Source organism: Podarcis pityusensis, assembly GCF_964106645.2.
Source record: "Podarcis pityusensis genome assembly, chromosome: 4".
Lineage (NCBI taxonomy): Eukaryota > Metazoa > Chordata > Lepidosauria > Squamata > Lacertidae > Podarcis > Podarcis pityusensis.
Window position 1 is genome coordinate 35,018,663 of NC_138027.1, and position 6,684 is coordinate 35,025,346.

The 6,684-nt window shown below is 43.9% G+C and overlaps 1 long non-coding RNA gene across 1 annotated transcript; it reads left to right on the forward strand.

The window, feature by feature from the left end:
• Positions 1 to 5,517: 5,517 nt before the first annotated feature.
• On the forward strand, positions 5,518 to 6,372 carry LOC308476016. The gene is made up of 2 exons (XR_013985642.1): positions 5,518 to 5,601; positions 6,226 to 6,372. It is a non-coding gene; the product is annotated as an uncharacterized lncRNA (long non-coding RNA).
• The last annotated feature ends 312 nt before the right edge of the window (positions 6,373 to 6,684 follow it).

A 6,684-nucleotide genomic window follows, 5' to 3' on the forward strand; every position in this document is an offset into this window, starting at 1 on the left:
GGTAAAGGAGGGAAGGCCAAGGATTAGTGATTGACCCAAGATTATACAGCAACTTTCATGTCTGAGTGGGCGTCTGAACCTAGACCTCTAGTTCAACACTCTAACCACTCTACTTCACTGTCTCTCTGTGTCCACATTTCCTGACCCAGCAGATCATTTGTGCAAAGTCCTCCCCCCCTTTGGAGATCTCATGCTGTCTTTGGAGCAGGTTGCAGAAGCTTTCAGCTTATCCATCAATTGATTGTACTGTCACTGGCACCTGAGATTATTCAACATTCAGCATCTGTTACTGGTGCCATTGCTGATGATATATCACCCATACCCTCTCTTTCAAATCTATTTGAAATGTAAAATGTTCTCACTTTATTTTATTTTTAAAGAAACAAATTTATTTTGGCAACTCTGGCAAGCAAACTGAAAATATTTAGGATTGCAATGAGTTACTGGGTTGCATTTGCAACAAAGCGTAGATTTCCAGTTTGGATGAAAAACAAACAACCTCCCCAAACAAGCAAACAGTATGAGAGAGAGGGTGTCTCTGCTAGTCAACCCTGTAATGTGACTATTTCCCCGAGACAATGATTCATGAATCTTAGTTCAATCAACACTGGCAAGTTATACATGAGTTCCACTATGTGTTTTACTGTCACTAGGTGGCAGTATAATATCAGGTATATATGCCACTGGTCCGGTTCACACAGTTTATCCTTCGCATCTTTATTCTTAAATTTCTCCTTTTCCTTCCCTTACTTTTGTACTTTTCTCCTTATTTAAATTGCCTGCACAATTTCTTTTTCCTTGCAGAGCTTTGGAGGAGGAGGAGGGCACGAGAGCAGCTTCTGTTGTTCCACGTGTGACATAGGCTGCAAACAGAGCATGTGGAGAGAGCAGCGTGTGACTTGAAGAGAGATGGAAGGGCTTAATGGTGAAGAGATGGAGTTTGATCCTCCTCTGCTAAATGTCACAGTGCTCAGCAGCTGGAATGCAGAATGTAGGAGGGAATGAAAGGCAAGAGGTGAAGGAGAGGCATCAACCGGAAATTTGATACGCCGTATTGCTTTCCCTGCAACGTGAAAACAACAGAGGTGACAGATCCGGGAAAGCGAAATATTTTCAGAGTCGAGAGTGGATTTCATGCTCTTTATTCAGCTCATAGTGGTGAGGAGGAATGGAAGTCCTCCCAAAATGTCTGCTTTATATACATTATTTACACAATGGGCCCCATGTGATTGGCTAATTCTGGGATTCTCCTGTAGGCCAATCAGGTTGCGGATTCACTTCCACCTGGAGCTGGATTGGGCGGCTCCTGTGGACCAATCAGATGGCTGCATTCTGAATCCTATTGTTCTAGGACCAATCAGACTGCTGCATTTTGGATCCTATTCAACTCAGTACATAACACTGGATAACGGGACGTAAGGTCCATCTAGACCGCAATTGTGACTCCAGCGCCGATGCCATTGAGAAGCGTATAACCAAGACAAGGTCTTGAAAATAAACTTGCCTCCCAGCATACAGATAGGGTGGATATGTGTCCTATTTTATGCAGGTCAGACCTCCATTTGAAGGAGTTAAATTTCAAGGGCTGTCTGATCAAAGTTATGGGGTGAGGACCTGGACCTTGAGGGTGTACATCAATGGCCAGCAGCAAAGAGGTCTTCCTGACGACAGCGTTCTGACCACTATGATGAGATGTATTGTGTTCTTCCAAATGTATCAGCCAAAATTGGCTCCCCTGCGATTGCCTCCCATTAGTGCTGCCCCCTGAAGCAATGGAGAGCAAGTCCGTTCCGTCTTCTGTGAGGCAGCCATTCAGGAATTTGATAGCAGCTGTCTCCTTACTCTTCTCTTCCCCAGACTAAACATGCCCAACTCTTCCCACCAGTATCAACTGAAGTTTTAGTGATGTTTCTAATTATGTTTTACAGCTATTTATTGACTGGTTTTAATGCATTTTCTATGTTGTAGATCGCCACGCTGTATTTTTATGAAAGAGTCTGTTAGGCATTTTCAAATAAATAAATAAACAATTCCCCACAGGACCTGGAACCAGACAATCCTTTTCCTCCAGCAACGGAAGTGGCACAAAAGCACTATTGTCACCTTCTATGTACAGACAAACCCCACTACCATAGCTAGGGCCAGGTTCTGCAGGTTTCAGCCGTGTTTCAAACACCTCTAATTCCAGAGGCAGTAATGGGGCAGAAGAAGATGACTGACATGCATTATACCTGGGCCTGCCTCTGAAGATGGTTCAGAAAATTCAGCTGGTGCAGAATTCAGCAGCCAGGTTGCTCACCGGGGCAAGAAGGTTTGAGAACACAACACCAATCCTGCCCTGATTGCATAGGCTGCCAATTCATTTCTGGGCCCAATTCAAAGTGTTGTTTCTTTCTTTTTAAAAAACAAGTAAAGCCTTAAACAACTCAGGACCACAATACTTCAAGGATGCTGCAAAATGGAGCCCTGGGAAATTACCCCCTTCCCCTCCCTGCCACCAGTTGAAAATCAAGCAAAACTCAAATGTTTTGAGATCTCTTGATGGGAAGGCTTATATTATAAGAGCGTTCCTTTTTAAGAAAACCTATCTGCCAAGATAATCAGTTGAGTTCAAACCTGGAAGCCTTTCCCTAGTCATGTTTATGCAGTTTGTAATATCTCTAATGAGTAACAGGTGGGCACTGGAAAAGGACAGAGGAGGCCCTTAAAAGACTTTGGCAGGGCTATTGCCTTTGCTGTAACTGTCAGCCCCAATATTTCTTCCAAATTGTTCCAGTTCAAAGAGGTAAAAATACCAAGTCATTATTTTTTATCTGCTTTACCACCAATATGATTTGATCTGCTGGCCCTTGCGCTTTCTGGAATGCGCTTCAAACAGCACAGTGACGGATTGATATATATGAACATGTAAAAAAGGGAAGCTGAAGCTCAGCCAGAGCTGAGAAATGTGATAAAGCAGCTTAAATGAAATTAAAGGGGCAAGGGGGCTTGCACTGCAATACTTGGAAGTCAATTCCACCCCTCCTCCTCCTGCCTCAGACTTAGGGAGGGGCCTGCACAGATCCTATATTTTGTTTTGTGAGAAAACTGAGAGAAGTCCTCAAACTAACTATGTTGAACTTTATTGATGCCCCTATTGAAATGTGTATAATTTGATCCCGATTTCATTGGGTTTTGTTAGAGGTATCAGCTGGTTGCTCGAGAGCAATCAGGTAATATGCCTCAATAGTCTGTTCTAAAGCTTTCTTATTGGTGGTAAAAACCTTTAGAACGCAGAGCGCCTCTATTCCATGTCTTGCTCATTCACTGGCAGAATCTGAGAGTGGGCGGTCCTTAAATCTTCCTCAGCAGAGTAGTTTCTTGACCTGCAGTCTGCGCCTCCCCTCTCTGCGCGAAAGCTTACTGCGCAAGGACGGCTTTGGTAAATGTTATGTACTGAGTTGAATAGGATCCAAACTGCAGCAGTCTGATTGGTTCTAGAACAATAGGATTCAGAATGCAGCAGTCTGATTGGTCCTAGAACAATGCAGCAGTATGATTGGTTGGCAGGAACCACCCAATCATGCTCCAGATAGAAGTGAATCCACAACCTGATTGGCTTACAGTAGAATTCCGGAATTAGCCAATCATGTGCAGCCCATTGTGTAAATAATGTATATAAAGCAGATACTGTGAGGGGACTTTCATTCATTCCTCCTCACCGCTATGAGCTGAATAAAGGGCATGAAATCACTTTGCGACTCTGAGTATATTTCAGTAAAGGAGGACCTCCCTCCTCCCCGCTTTGTTCAGGCAAGGTGTCCTGGCACCGCCTTGCATCATCTGAGCCCTGCACCTCCTCCCCACTAGAGGCGTGGCTGCCTTCCTCTGCTGAGGAAGTGCTGCTTCCCACAATCTTTAGGGGCTCTCTGTAATCCATCCACCTTTCCCCCTCTCGCTCCTGAGCCAATGGCAGCTCCCTGACAGGTTTGTTGCTCATTTTAATCTTTCAGCCCTGAAGAAAGAGGCTAGGGGTCAGAATTGACCTGTAAATAACACGCTGAATTATCTAATCTCCCCCAATCACATAAACATAGAAATGAGATGATCTGATTTTACAACAGAAAGGGCACCTGGGTGAGGATGCTAAACCCTCCCCTCACCTATAGTTCACCTTCCTGCAATGTGGTTATCTGTCAGGAACTGACTGGAGTGGGGGGAGGCACAAGCCGGGGAACCTCCAGAGGAAGAAGGCTCAGAGGCAGGAGATTGGTGGTGGGACACCGAGGAGAGGTCAGAGGAAGAAGAATGGGGGGAATAGTTAGACGCTGAAGAGGCAACAGGATTTAGTGAGCAAGGAGAGCGTGTGACAGGGAGCAATGCAGACTCAGAAACTGAAGCAGAGGAGTGGGAGCAAGAGGCTGAAGAAGAATCCCAGGATTTTGCATCTCCTACTGCGACAAGTCCCCCCCCCCCATCTCCAAGGATGCAAAGACTTATGCATAGAGCAAAAGAGAGAGCACAGGTGCCCAGATGCAGTTTGAGGCCGTTTGGGGGACATCCAGCAGGGGAGGACCCTTAGCAGAGGTAGAAGGAGGGGACTGTCAGCCCTGGCAACTATAGGGGTGCTGACCTGCATCTGAACGCAACCTTGACACTCCCAGATGCTTCCCCTATGCCCACCTCAGTTAAGGTATGAAACCAGAAGTAAGCTCAGTTAAGATTACAGTGCTATAGGGAGGTAAATGGTGGCTGAAGGAAGGGTTTTGCTCTCCGCATCTGCCATCCCTTATGCTGCAACAGACACACTTTATACTAGGACTCTGAAACTGCTCCAGATGCATCCCAGACACTGATCCACATTGGGCTAATTTGGGTCAACCTGGGATTCATCTGGAGAGGGTTGAGGCAGCCCTGGATTATTTCCAGTTCAGATCAGGTCCACTTGAGGCTAAGTGGGGCTGTCCAAAGGGTTGATGGTCAGGCAACTAGGAGAGCGTGGTGGGATGGGGAAGAAGAAGAAGAAGGCAGGCATCCTGGGTCTCCTTTCCCCCCTGCTTCACCATATGTTTGTTTTAAACCCCAGTTAAGCACTGAACAAGGCCCCCAATTTGGTTTGGGGACCAGATCTGTGTTAAATTGGGGTCACAGTAAAGCATCTGATCAGGCCCCAAATGAGATCAGGGTCACGCCCTGGGAAGATTTGAGGTTAAACAAATTGAGATAAGTAAAAAAATAGATCTGCTGCAGTTCTGTGTGGTTTGGCCCACAGAGCTGGCCCAGGACAGTGTGTGTGTGTGTGTGTGTGTGTGTACACACACACACACTTTTTAAGCAAAAATGTTCATGGGATAACTATGCTTTTTTCTAGCTCTTTTTAAAGATAACTTCATCCATCCTTGACCATGATAAAGACATTTTGTGTGTGCATGCGTGTGAAAAGAGCGTTCCCCCCTTGTTCTTTATCAATCTGATCCTTTCAGTGATGCCACAATCTATGGTTTGTGACATCACAATTCATCATCAAAGAAAGGATTATAGATGTTACGCTGCCTGTGAAAGAGACAGCAGGTGGAGGCTGATAAGGAAGGAGAAAGCTGTTGTTTCAGCATAAACAACCTGGTAACTGCTAAGCAGCAGTAATGGGAAGATAAATGCAAGAATTCTTTTTTAAATTCAAAATTTTATGGCACAAACATTATACATATATCGATATCATCTATCTATCTACACACATACATATATGTATATATGCACACACACACTGCAGTAAAGGTAAACCTTAGAAGGAATTGCATCCATTAATTATGTAAACAAACTAAAATAATGCAATATGGATGCAATATACTGAATGCAAAAATGAGTATAAATATGTATAACTCTATATAGTTCAGATGTTAAAAGAAATGCAGGAGTGCTTAACAAACTTGCTAAAACATATTGGAATTTATTCCAAAGCCAGCTGGTGAAAAATTAGTGAAATCGCGTGGGGGGGGGGTTATTGTTTTTTGCTAACTAGAGAAAAAACTCCAACTTGGACACAACTGAACTGTGTTCAATGTTGATTACTCCCTTGTCATTGTGTTTAGGATTGTAGCCTAAGGCTGTGATCCTAGGCACATTTACTTGGAATTCAGTCCAACTGACTACATTCTGATCTGTGTTTCAGCCCAAGAAGAGCAAATAAGGTTGACTTACTGAGAAATGAGGACCAAACCAAATTCTCTTCTGCCTCTATTTCTGTAGGAAGCTCTTCTTGATCTTCATCAGGGATGCCCAAAGTGCAAAAAAATACCTGGAAGAAATGGAACGGCACCTTCACATTTTCCTCCTCTCAGTATCTCTCAAGTATAAAATTAAACACTCAGAAGAGTCAGGCCAACCATCCGATAATTTAAATGCTTTTATTTGCTTAATTAGAAGCTGCAAGTGCCTGAATATCTCCAGGCTTTTTTTTTTTTTTTTTTTTGAAGTTGTTTCTTTGCTCATCTCATTTCTCAAGCCACTTTATATAAGGTGCTTTCATAAATAGGATGAGATGAAATTGTGTTTTAAGGAGAGATGAAGAACCAAGGAAGAGAAATATTTGAATCACTCATCATTCAGACATGAAAGTCACCAGTTAAGGCCAAACACACACACACACACACACACACACACACACACACGACACACACACACACACACACACACACACACTCACTT